Here is a 14,310-nt window from a genome sequence, read left to right on the forward strand (position 1 = left end):
GGAGAAGCTGAAATCAGCCCTATATGGCTATAAGGAGAAGAAGAAATTATTTAATATGTGACAAAGAGTCATTAGGGGCCTGTTAAGAGAAGAAATGCTTTACTGGGACTTGGTATTATTGCAAAGTGATTAGTCACACAGCGTGACCCTGTCCTACTGCATTTTTGAGAACAGATAATATGTAAGGGAAGGAAAGGAAAGGAAAAAGGAAAGGAAAGGAAAATAAAGGAAAGGAAAGGAAAGGAAAGGAAAGGAAAGGAAAGGAAAGGAAAAAGGAAAGGAAAAAGGAAAGGAAAGGGAAGGAAAGGAAAGGAAAAGGAAAAGGAAAACATAAATGGTCCAGGCAGTGCGATGTGTGAGAGGAAGAGGGAAGGACATGTAATAGGCGGAGGGGAAAGCTGTATGTAGAAGAGAGTAATTTCAACATGGTGAGAAACAGTCTAGGAAAAATTAAGAAATAAAAAATGGTAGACTTCAAATATGTAAATAACAGTCTCAGAATTAACATTTTCCTAATACTTGATCAACTCTGTCCCAGGGAGGATCCTATCACAGGAGTTGGTGACTAGGGTACAACAAATTGCCACTTCCATCTGAAAAATTGTTTTCCATTTTTCAGAGAAAAGGAAAAAAGTGGAACAAATGCCAACTGAGGGAGTTGCAGACAGCTCTACTACCTTCCACTGCCCCGGGGTTCAGAAGGCAATTTATAATGATGACTCGTGCAAGGGATCAAAAATGCAATTTACCAAAGGTCGCCCTCCTTGAAAATGTATTCAATAGCTGAACCGAAACTAGCATGAATATATGACACAGCGTTAATACAATGAAAGAGGTCAGAAATATATCGTGTCTGCAAATGATTCTAACGGGAAAGACATGAATGCCACCCCCCATAGCTCGGCCTACAAAAACACCAGGCCCCTCTATTAAGCAACCGGCAGATTGAGGTATTTTTCTTGGCTCTGGACATAGCATCAAATAGGGCCAGCAGCTGCTACTCTTGGCTTGTCCTTTGGTGCCCCAAGTACTGCTGTTGTAGTCCTAGGGGCATTGACACCTTCAGGAACAGGAAGTAAGCAGGGTCCAAACAGAATAGTGCACTTACTGCTTGCTGCCCTTCTTCTAACATTTCATTGATAAATGAGATCTTGCTGATTGGCGAAGGCTGTGATAAGGGGTCAACCGTGTGATGTAATCAGATGGCAAAAGATGCATGATTACCATGCCCTTGCTTTGGGGCGACAACGTGAGGTAGAGTTGTGTATCACAGGTGCCCTGTTGGACCACTATGACCCAAAATGATTCTATGTGGATGATGGGAATGTGGACGTGGGGATGAAGCCCTGCAGATGCCGCAGAAGACTGGGGGTGGGAATGTGCAGGAGATATTTTGAATAAATTGATGCTGCCTCAGAGAAAGGAGGTACATTTTAAGATGGAATTAGTGATGCAATCGAGGAAGGAGGCTGCCAAGTGCAGCTTGCTGGTCCACAATGTTGTAAGTTACTGACTTTTCAAGGAGAAAACACTCTCAGTGTTGAGGTGCTGGTTGGTAGCAGCCGCTCTTTAAGGACTGGAGCAGCCGTTGACCGTCTTTTCACTGACTCTCCCTACAAAGCGTGGGTGAGTTATAGTGTTGTAGTGAAAGAGTTCATCAGATGCTATTGTGGGGTTTCAAAGAGAGTGCTATAGTCTGTTAATTGTTTTTACGACTGTTCAGAGGGTGCATGTTTGGTTTCAGGAGTCTGAGGGGCCAAATTCGATGTGGGTCGAAAGAGCTCCGAACCATGGGGGTCATTAGGATCGCGTACGGACTTGAGTCCATCCGTGACCCCTGAGGAGGAGGGAATGTCCGCAGGGGCTGCGGCGTTCCCTCCGAGTAGATTAGGATGTGACCGCCAGGGTGCCGGTCCCATCCTCTATCTTTAACATTGCGGTGGGTGCAGCTTCAAGCTGCACCCGCCCCAAGGTTAAAAATGCATGCATTGCATTTGCATGCACAAAACAGCAGGCACTGTGCAGTGCCTGCCGCTTTGTGCAGGGGGGTACCATAGGTACCCCCCATGTGCACCCCCCACCCCCCCTTCACCCAGGGGGCCCGCAACAGGCCTCCGAAGTGAAAGTCTGTATGCTTTTCCCACGGCGGAAAAGCCGCCGTGGAAAAGCATGTATTCACCACCATCCTAATATTGCTGGTGGTGTCTGATAGACAACGCCAGCCATGTTAGAGCTTTTCAGCCGCGGTCGGAAGGCGACCGCGGCGGAAAAGCTGCGGACGGAATTCCAGACCCACTAGCCATCCTAATTTGGCGGTGGGTCTTTGGAGGCTCTGCAGCATTTTTTCCTCATCCTCCGGGCCGGCGGTGGCTTCCGCCGGCCCGGAGGATGTGGAAAAACAGCTATCATAATCGGCCCCTAAGTTCGGAGCCCTTCCGACCGAATCGGTACGTGTCAGACGGATTCCTTTCCGACCGAGCCATTCCTATGGGCTTGGTCGGAAAGGAATCCGACTTGGATTTCCGGATGGTCTACGAGCCCGTCTGCCATCCGGAGTTTTCCAATTGCATACATCAATACATAGAACAATACAGCATATTAGAGCATGGCACGGTCACTAAGCTTACACACATCTGAACATCATACTAAAAATTCGAAGGAACACATATGCATGTGGAAACAAATGAGCACAGAATTCCGCCAATCACGTTTGCATCACAACAGGCACAGACAGCCCTTTCACCATCACTGCACATTAGGTAGCATTTGTTGACAGGTTAATTACATAAATCTTAATTTCTCCCTAAACTGGAGGGCCAAAACCTTGACGTTCACTCCAGTAAGCCCAACAGGTATACACAGGCTCAGTTGAGTGTTCTCGCAAATATTCCACGATGGGTTCCCAAATATCTCTGGGAAGAGACGAAGCATGCAGGAGCACCGCATAGATCGATAGCTGCCCCTTACAATAAATAAAGTCTGATAACCAGTCCTTGAATTTAGGGTCTCTTCCTCTGCCCTCTGCATGCCACATAACGTTTTGCCAATAATAGGCCCACTGCAACAAGCTTTCTATGTGGTGTCTGTAGCTCAGCCGTATAGCCTAGAAATGCGAGCATAGAGGACACAGGAAGAGAAGAGCCAATCATCATGGACATGGCAGCAATCACTTCCTGCCAGTAGCCATACACCTCACAGCATTGCCATGCAAGGTGGAGAAACCCCTCTCCCTCCTGCCGACACCTCTCACAACAATCGTCGTCCCTCAATAAATATTTACGTAGTTGCATAGGTGTATAGTAAACTCTATGTAAAAATGTTAAATGCATGATCCTCAAGCGACTGCTTGCTGTGATGGCTTTGTCTGTGTGCAACAGTACACGCATTGCTTGTCCGTCATTGGCACACCAAGGTTATGGTCCCATGCCTCCCTATTCTCAAGTTTCGTCTGTGGGCTCTCCAACAGTGCAGTGCGATATATTCTGGACCCAGAGTGTGCTAGGCCTGCCATTTTCAACAGTGTTTAAGGTATCTTACGTAGGGGGCCTCATGTGGGAATCAAGGGATATTAGCCCTAACTTCATGTTTCAACCTAATATATAAAAATACCCCCAGGTATGAAGGCTTATTTTGCAGAGCATTTCGCGCCACACAGCCTTGTGGGTGACTGGTGCGAGGGGGAGGTACAAAAGGGGCAAAAGTGGTGAATATAGCACAGGTTTACGCACTATTCTAACTAGGCACTCCCATGCTTGGTTGGTACAGGTGTGATGAGCAACACCCACTCCGGGGACACGAGTTCCCAGGAAGGAGGTTAAGGTCGTGGACACCATATATCCCTGCTCGTTGGCCAGTGGCATAAATGGTGGTGGATGGAGCCAATATATTGCATAGTGGGCTTGGGCACTAAGAAAATACAATTCCATGTCTGGGGCCTCGAAGCCGCCACTAGAGAATAGTTGTGTCATAGTCTGCCATCCCACCTGGGGCTGTTTCCCACCCCATGTCCGTCTAATGAGCAGCTATCGGAGAGTGTGGAAAAAGGGGCATCCCGGATTATAGGGTATGCTAAGAAATAAGTATAAAAGTTTGGGTAGGATGATCATCTTCATCAAGGCAACTCTACCTGCTAGTGAAAGTGGTAACATAATTCAGCGAGCCACCCAATTAGTAATCATTACAATGGCAGTGCCATAGTTTGTACGGAGTATTTTCTCCCTGAGCCTTGTTATTACCACATCTAAGTATTTTATTTCCGACTCACACCATCTCAGTGGAAATTCCAGGGTTAATTTAGTGGTGTTAGGCATGAGAGGAAAAATCTGCGAAGTTTCCCCAGTTAATGCTTATCCCTGCTAGGGTGACTAGGGGCCAGATGTAGGTGGCCCAATACCGGTCGATAACGGCCGAAATTACCGATTCTCGGCCGTTAGCGACCGGTATTGAACCATCGGGATGTAGGAGTCCGAAATCTCTCCGATTCGGTAAATTTGCCGAATCGGTAAAGTTACCGAATCGGTAAAATACCGAATCGGAAAAAATACAGAATCAGTAAATTTACCGAATCGGTAAAATACCGAATCGGTAAATATACCGAATCGGTATATTTACCAAATTGGAAGAGTTACAGAATCGGTAAAATACCGAATCGGAAAATAAGAAGTGGTAAAAATGATCATTGAGATATAGGGAAGCACAGAAATACTGAATTAGCCTTAAAATCGGTATTTAAGAGACGGTATTTACCATGGATTGGAATCAGGTGGTAACCAACTGCAACCCATAAAAAAGGACCCAAAATGCAATTCTACTTGCACAATGGCAGCATTTTATGTCATTGCAAGACGGCTACGGCTACAGCAGGAAGGAGAGAGGGAATGGCAGAGAGAGGAGCAGGTCTACAGAGAAAGGATCACCCTGTTCATGCTCACAGATCCTCCAGAGGTACAGGTTGGGCTCAGACACCATTTTGGACCTCATCAGGGACCTCCAACCACTGTTGGAGCACACCACCCCAAGGGCACACGCTATCCCACCACACGTGCAGGTGCTATGCAGCCTACACCTGCTTGCGTCTGGCAGCTACCAGAGTGTGGTTGCTGCGGTAGGTGGGGTGACCCAGAGCAGCCTTTCAAGGTTTTTCCACAAATTCCTTGACGCCATGTTACAGAGGATGGACCAATACATTTCTTTTCCGGCAACCCATGCGGAACTGGTACAAACAAAAGCAGACTTCTACCAGATGGCACGATTCCCCCATATCATTGGCTGCATTGATGGCACGCACATTCCCATTTGCCCCCCTGCTGACACAGAATACATATACCGGAATAGGAAGTCAACGCACACCATCAATGTGCAGGTGATTTGCAATGCAAAGTGCGCCATCACTGACCTTGTGGCAAAATTCCCTGGGAGTGCCCACGACTCCTACATATTTCAAAACAGCGGCATCTATGCACGGCTGACTGCAGGGGAATTTGGTGAAGGATACCTCCTAGGTGAGACACAGTGTCAGACCCCCATAATACCAATTGCAGTATGAAGTACATGTATGCATGTGAGTAATGTTACCCCTTTTCCTTCTAGGAGACAGTGCATATGCCCTCCGCTCATTCATACTGACCCCCTACCTCAACCCCTCAACCCCTCAACACCCAGCCAGAGGAGGTATAACCGGGCCCACAAAAGCACAAGGAATGTAGTTGAACGGACCTTTGGCATATGGAAAAGCAGATTCAGATGCTTGCACAAGAGTGGAGGTGCAAGGCAGTATACCCCCATCAGCTGCTGTAAGATCATTGCTGCCTGTGCCATGTTGCACAACCTTGCGGTGAAGAAGGGCACTGAGGTGGAGTTGTCAGACTACGAGGATCATGACAACTACATTGCTGTGCCAGAAACCCAACCTGCTGGAGTGACAACACCAAAGTGATGGCAGATACAGACGTGAGGAGATTACAGACAACTATTTCTGAGTGCGTAAAGAGACACAGACAGGTTGTGAATGGGAAAAACGAAATTTAATGTTGCCACAACGTTAATGCACACAAAAAAATTATTTAAACGTGGGGACTGCTAATGTCCCGGGTTGCCTCACCCACACTGTCAATGTCATTTGCGGCCGCGCTTCCCAGAGCCACTGGGATGTTGCTCACTCCCTTCAGCATGGCCTCCAGGCTCAGCTGAGCGCCTGGTGCTCCTGCGTGGCTCAACAACAGCGCTAGCCAGGCTGCTGCGGCTACTGCTGTTGTCTGCCTCAGCCACGTCCAGGGCAGGATTTACAGCAGTATGTGAGATGATCATGGCCTCCAGGGCACTGGTGATCCTGGCCATGCCCCTGGCTACCTCCGGGGTGTTCTCTGTGAGGCTCTCCTGCATGTTGACGCCTCTACGGCATGGATGGGATGTTGCCGTGGCCAGCCGGTTCATAGCCCTGTTGTGCACACGCGCATCCCTGCGCCTTGTGTGCTCCAGGGTATCCATTTTCGCGCAGAGCTGGTTGATGGCGGTGGTCATTTGGTGCATTCATGATGCAATGTCACTGTTTGTCTTTGCAACCTCCCTGTTGCTGTCTACCAAGTCACTGATGCCCTTGCCCATGTCTTCCATTTGCTGATTTAGGATTCGGAATAGGCGGTGGCAGGCCAGTATTGATTTCCCCTGCATGCGCTGGATGCGCACCATGCTCCCCTCAAGGCCACGGAACACAGTGCCCTCTCCAGGTGGACCTGCACTGCTGGGAGTGCGTTGGCGTCTGCGAGTGCTGCTGGACTGATGGGTGGACTTCTGTGCAGCAGGAGTGACTTGTATGGTTGCTGGAGCCTCACCCTCACCTCCCGCCATGACTCTCAGTGGGGCCACGATTCTCCTCCTGGCTGGTGAGGTAGCGAGTGCTGACAGGGACCGTGATGGGGAGTTTTCAGGTGAGAACACCAATGGGGGGGATTGAGAAAGGTGTGGGGAGTGGGGAAACACGAGGGAATGAACAGTGTCATCCTCATGGAAGATGGCAGTGGTGTCTTCCTCCTCCTGCGAGGCTTGTACAGTGCTTGGCCCTGCCTCCACACTCTCCTCCCTCGCTGGTGCAGTCCCTTCTGATGCAGATGGTCCACTGCCTGATGTTGCCCCTAGGTATAAAGAAGCGTATGTCAACTGAGTGTTAATGTGTCACAGTCACTGCAATAAATGCTTTGCACATTTCACTTTCATTACTCTGATTTGCTTTCAGTGCCTTGCTGATTTCTGTGCACTTACAAATGGTCCTACATTTGCTGACTACATTTCCCACAATGCATTGCTCCTGTATAGTGCTAGCGGTACTGGACTGGGGTTGGCCTGTACACATAGGCTAAAAGGAAGCTGTTTGCTATGGGGTGTCATGCTGCGCAAGCCTCTTACCTTTTCTTGCAGCTCTGGCTGAGCTGTCCACATCTCCTACTCCCACAACACTGTCAGGCTCGATGGTTGAGGCCACCAGTTCCTCCAGGTCAGTCAGGGGGGGGCGCTGGGTTCCTGCCTCCACCGGTGACACCAGCCTGCTTATTGATCTCTGCCATCTTTTTTTTGGTGAGGCTCCTGATATCGTAAAATCTTTTCTTCAGGTCCTCAATGCTCCTGATGGTCACACCCACAGCATTTACCTTCTCTCCTATGGCAAGCCACAGTTTTCTTTTGGCTGACTCTTGTACAGTGAGGGACTGCCTGCCAAATAGCTGTTTGTGGACTCTCACCACTTCCTCCACCAGTACCTGCAGCTCCATGCTGCTGAACTTTAATTTTCGTTTTCTCTCAGCCTTCTGGCTCTCAGTGCTGCTTGCCATTATGACTGTCTTTCACTACAAACAAAACTCTCCCTGCTGCTCTGTCTCTCTGCTCAGCTCTGATTGCCTCTCTGGAACCTTCTAATGAGATGCAGCTGCCTGGGTAGCCACTCCCTGGTAGGGAGGGGGAGGGTGGTGCCACATGATTGGCTGTTTTCATTAATTTCACTTTTACTTGCTAGCCGATTCGGAATTTACCAATTCGGTATTTACCGAATCGGTATTTACCGATTCGGTATTTCCAATGCATTCCTATGTGCCTTTTGGCCCATAGGGTTGTATGGCCATTACCGATTCGGTAATTACCGATTCGGTAAATACCGATTCGGTAAATACCGAAAGTCCGATACTGATTTTTTCCGAATCGGTATTTGATACCGATTTTTTTCCTACATCTCATTTACCGATTCTTGAATACCGATTCGGTAAAATTCGGTATTTAAGAATCGTTAAATGACTTTTACCTACATCTGGCCCAAAATGAATAAACTTCCTGAGGATAGGGTTGAGGCTAACATGGCTTTCGCGACGATAAAGGATAATGTCGTCAGCAGATAATGATACTAATATTTGCCGCAAGGGATATTGTATAGTGTATTCTCTATGGCGCTGCAGAAGTCTGGCCATAAGAGGTTCAATGGCCAAGGCAAAAAGTAGTGAGAGAGAGGAAACCTCTGACGGGTGTCCGTTGGAATAGGTAACATAGTGGAGCATAGGCCAATAATCTGTGTAATGTCCTCCGGCTGGGAATAAAGTAGTCTTATCCACGCTAAAAATGGTTGGGGAGGTCCATTCTGCCCAGTATTGTGAACATGTAGTCCCATTCCAGAGAATCAAAGTCTTTTGTGGCATCTAAAAAAATCCCGGCCGCCAAGATTCCGGATCGACATCGTGCAGTGGCGTGAATATGGTCCGCAAATTGTGGGAAGTGGCCCTCCCAGGTATGAAGCCTGCCTGGTCCAGCAGCACCAGTCCCACCATCAACAGTGTAAGTCTATTTGTGATAATTTTAGCCAATATCTTGGTGTCGCAATTATTCAGTGACAAGGTTCTCTAGGCCTCACAGGTGGTGGTGTCCTTGCCCGGCTTGAGCAAGGAGATGATCATGGCTTGCCGCATGGTCATGGGGAGACCCCATGTTCCCTAGCCTCTTCAAAGACTTGCTTAACCCCTTCGCTACTCATGACGAGCTCAGCTCGTCATGAGGCACAATGGAGCTGTGCTTATGACGAGCTGAGCTCATCATGAACAATGGGGTTCAATAAGGATCAGCACAGGAGGGGAAAACCATTAGCAGCCAAGGTGTTAAGGAATGGGGGCTAGCTGGTCAATAGGCAGGCAGGCCGTCAGGACCTGGGACTTTGCCAGAGCGCATGCCCATTATTGCAGCTCGAATTTCATCTTCTTCAATTTCAGCAGCAAGAAATTATCTGGTAGAATCACTGATCCACCCAAGGGCAGTGTCTTCCAATCAGGAAGCAATATTAGGTGGATTCCTTCTGTGCATTCAATAGAGTTGGGCGTAGTAATTAGAAAAAATACTGGGAATCAAACACGAGTCGCTTTGTCTAGTACCATCTTCCTCTATTATTTCTAATATCTGATTAGAAAATCTGGGGGATCGAGTTACTTCAGTTAGGGTCCTTCTGGGCGCTCACCCTCTCCATATGTCCTGGCTGTAGGATATTTAGAGTGAAATGCAGACTTGCGCTCTGCCTCCGCTGTGTACTTAATTCTCAGCTCTTTGAAGTGTGCCCTCTGCTGAGGGGTAGGGGCAGTAGCCAGGTATTCCTCTATGTTTTTAATATCTCCTTCGAATCTATGTAGGGTCCCCCTAATGGCGCGCAGGATCCCCGCCCTTTGTTATACAGAGTACCTGCACAGTGACCTTAAAGCTTTCCCATACGCAAGCAAGTGATGAGACGCTGTCTATATTATGGGGGAAAAAATGCAACAATTTCCTGGTGTATTTCTTTGCAAAAGGCGCTAGCTAATAGAGTTGTGGGCTTCCAGGAACGATACGGAGATTCGTTGCCCAGCGTAGCCAATCTCATTAGCACAGGGGAGTGATCAGAGAGGATGTGTGCCAGGTGTATTGCCACTCGGAGCCACATACTCAGTCCTTTCGAGAGCAGCCAAAAATCTATACGGGCCACGAGATAAATAGTATACAATCTGGGAAGGTGATGGGTCCCAACTGGATCCCTATAGAAAACCTGAAAAGTACAGCCTCATTTGTTGTGCCCCACCTACGAGAAATGTACAACAAAAGTTGTGATAAAGGGGTTTTGCCAGTGGACCATCGACTGGCCTCCATCGTGGTTATTCGTAAGCCAGGGGAAACCCGCAGACAGCTGTTGATCTTATAGACCAATTTTGTCAATTAACATAGAAGCAAAAATCCTTGCAAAGCCCTTGGTGTCTCGCCTGATCACAAGGATCCCTTCATTGGCTCACACGGATCAATCAGGTTTTGTGCCAGGCCGAAACACTACATTGAACACCCGTTGTCTCCATAGCGTTTTCGGCTGCAAGCAACTAATAGAGGAAGATGCAGCAATATTATCGTTAGACTCCAAGATGGCATTCGATTCCATTAAATGGCCATATCTCTTTGAAGTGCTTCGATGCCTGGAAATTTGGGAAGTGGATTGAGTTGCTTTATACGGACCTAAAGGGCCAGGTCAGGGTCAACAACCCTCTGCCTAGGACATTCTCACTGGGAAGGGGTACAAGACAAGGTTAGCCCTTGTCCTGCCTGATTTTCTCACTAATACTGGAACCACTGGCCTCATGGGTGAGGAGCATCCGGTGCTTAGAGGGCTGAAGTGGGCGGAGGGACACGAAGATAGAATATCCCTCTTGCCGATGATATCCGGCTATATTTGGCATCTCCTTATAAATCGGTACTTAGAATCTTGAATATCTTCACAAATTTCAGCAGGTATTCCAGTTACTCGATCAACTGGTCTAAATCGGTGCTCTTTGTGATCCAGGGACTGATCCCAAAACTCCCCACAGGCTGTGAGGTGGAGGTGGCTCCTGAAGGATTCCGCTATCTTGGGATCTATATAACTCCGGATCCTCAGATTCTTTACGGTATGAACTTGGCAGTCCCTCTGGAGAAATTGCGGAATGACGTTAAGAATTGGAGGTCATTGCCCCTCTCCTTACTGGGTTGAGCTGCCCTCTTTAAGATGCTTGCTCTCCCCCATTTATTATATATACTCCAAGGCTGCCCACGTAAGGTCCCCAAATTCCTACTTCAAGAACATAGAAAGTGAGGTTCGGACCCTACTATGGGAAGGAAAGACACCCCGAATAGCACTAAGCAAATTAACGAAGGGTTGGTACGATGGAGGCATTGCACTCCCAGATATGTGATTTAATTACTGGGCTTCGAAGATGATTGTGGTAAATCACTGGATTTATCGTTCCCCATTGGATCCAGCTTATATGCTGGATAAATACCAAATGAGTAGAGAGGGCTATCTTGGAGCCCGCTACTCAAAAGTTTGGAATGGTCGATACCTGGGACCAATGGCCCACACAGTAGAGATCTGGTGCCAAGCTAATGGCCGGCTCGGAAGTTCGGATGTACTGACACTAGCCACTCCATTATGGTCCACTCAAAAGCTGGGGTTTCTGTTATCAGCCAGGTTTTGATAGGTGGAACACTATTGGGATTTTGACAATTGGCCATTTAGTAAATAAAGGGAAAATATTAACATTTGCAGAATTGGGGGAGAAATATGAACTTGCTCAGGGGGATATTTTCAGGTATTTACAGGTTTGTCATGCCCCTAAAGCCTCACTCCCAGATTTGGACCATATACCAGGGTTGTCCCCTCTGGAGGACCAGTTGCTTTGGGAACCTATGTCAGAGAAAGCTGTATCATTAACATATAGGAAGTTATGTGACAACTTACCAGATCCTTTCTCTACTCTCCAAGAAAGGTGGCAGACCGATGTGGGGCAAATCAAAGATGACGACTGCCAAACGGCACTGATGTCCTTAAGAGAAGCCACCATTCCTCTTAGGCTCCGTCTTATTCAACTAAAAATCCTGCACAGAGCCTATCTCACTGGGGTCACCTTAGCTAAAATAGGGAATAGACAGGACGCACAGTGTCTCCGCAGCTGCCATCAGGAGGCCACTTTTTATCATACTATCTGGGATTGCCCCTACATACAAACTCTATGGGAAAAGGCCACAAACCACATACAGAGGGCACAAGGAAAGGAGATTAATTTAACACCACAAATGGGACTCTTTAATTGATGGGACGCTACAGACCTAACGGAGGTGGAGCAACAGATGGCCACTTTGGGATACACATTAGTGAAGCGGGCGATTGCAATAAAGTGGGTGGTGGAAGAGAAACCATCATCGAAGAATCGGGCTAAGGAGTTAGACAAGTGCATGATAGCAGATAAAGAAGTGTTCAAAGCAAGGGGTTGCCCTAAGAAATGGGATAAAAAATGGAGTAGGTGGAATGCGTACCAAGGGGACTTGTGTACATCACCTACCAAAGAGATGGAGATGAGACGGAATGTCAGGAACAGTACTGTGGCAAATGACTGATTCACTTTTGATTCCTTGTATTCACAAATGATGTAACTGCATTGTACACTATGTATTCGAAAGAAATGTGACTTTTTTGTTTTTTAATTCAATAAAAAAAATCTTTAAAAAAAAAATTATATACGGGACCAGCTGGAATGTACACTAGAATGAAAGGTACCTTCTCTGTGTGTGGGATAGAGGGACCTCCATGCATCAAACAGATGGTGGTCTGTCACAATACCTGAAAGAAGTTTATTTGCTTGTGGGTGTGAGGAAGGGAGTGCGTGTGAACTGTCAGTCTTCAGGTCTAGTGCTAAATTAAAATCACCTTCCCATATAATGTGGGTGGAGCCTATTTCCAGAATGCGACCCCAGAGTTTATCAAAGTAGGTGGCGTTGTCAATGATGGGGGCATAACTAAGCATGGGCGAATTTTGCGGATCTCGCGTTCGCAGATTTTGCGGATTTGCGAACTCGCAATCCGCAAAATCCGCGAATTCTCGCGAATTTGCGGAAATTTTTTTTGTTTTATGTTCGCACGGGTTTCTGCAAGTTCGCGAGGGTTTTGTACAATTTCGCAAATTGCGAAATCGTACAAAACGCGTGCGAACTTGCAGCAACCCGTGCGAACACAATAATATGAAGAGAAAGAAGCTCCTGGTCACAGGAACAGCACGGGGATTGCGCTCATGAAAGTCAAGGATGCAAAGGCCTCTACCCAGCATCACAGCTGATTTTCCACAGTAGATTTGGGAAGAGGCACACCTGTCCCGCCTCGAAGACGCTCATGATTGTTTTTGGGCTAATGAATGAGTCACTGATTTTGAGCATCAACTAGTTCGAGCGACCATGTGCGTGTTACTATGCAATCGCCCCGAAGGGCGCAGGGGTCCCTTGAGTGAGCTGTCCATCATAGTGGGTGAATGGCGGGAAGACGGTGCAAACCGCGAGTGTGTGGGCTGGGCCAAACGGGCAGGGCTACCATGTGAGTTCACACATGCTTTTGGTGTGTATAAAAGGTCAGAGAAAGATCAGTTCAGCAGATGAAGAGAAATAAGCTCCTGGTCACAGAAACAGCACCGGTATTGCGCTCGTGAAAGTCACGGATGCAAAAGCCTTTATCCAGCATCACAGCTGATTTTCCACGGTAGATTGTGAAGAAGTCACAGGAAGGGCATGGTAAATATTTTAGGATGGCGCCGGCAAGCTGCCAGCGCCATCCTAAAATAGTTACTAAATTAGCTTCAACAGGAAGCTCTAATAGATAAAATCGAGCACCTGCTTTATTTTATCTATTAGAGCTTCCTGTTGAAGCTAACTTAGTAACTATTTTAGGATGGCGCTGGCAGCTTGCCGTCGCCATCCTAAAATAGTTACAACAGGCAGGCTTCAACTTTTGCCCCCGGAAAAATCCGCCACTCGCGGATTTGCGAATTCTCGGTAAATTCGCGGGAGTTCGCGGATCGCGAATTTACCGAAAATTCGCAAAATCCGCGAGCGGAACGGATTTTCCGCTCATACTTAGGCATAACAGCTTACTAACGTTACTGAATGGTCCACTAGTCTGTCCCACATCATGCTAAATCTACCCTGTGGATCTACTAGCCTTAACTAGCATTTCTGTGCCCCTACATATGTCGAGTAGGATGAAATGCAGCTATCCGCTGCCCACTTCTTACCAAAGCTGGGTGTTGTTCCAGGGTCCAGGTGCGTCTCCTGCAACATTGCCACCTGCATTTGGTGCCTGTCTAGGTAGCCTAGGATTTGTCTGTGCTTGCGGGGATCGCGGAGGCCTCGCACATTCCATGTCACAAAGGTATAAGTGAGGTCTGTAGTCAGTTTAGTCATAGCAATGGCCGTCTGGTGCCCTTGTGACAGGAAGACTTTGTGGAATCCGTTGTGCTGACCATTTAAAGGATA

The sequence above is a fragment of the Lissotriton vulgaris genome, chromosome 9 (genome assembly GCF_964263255.1).
Source record: "Lissotriton vulgaris chromosome 9, aLisVul1.2, whole genome shotgun sequence".
Classification (NCBI taxonomy): Eukaryota; Metazoa; Chordata; class Amphibia; order Caudata; family Salamandridae; genus Lissotriton; species Lissotriton vulgaris.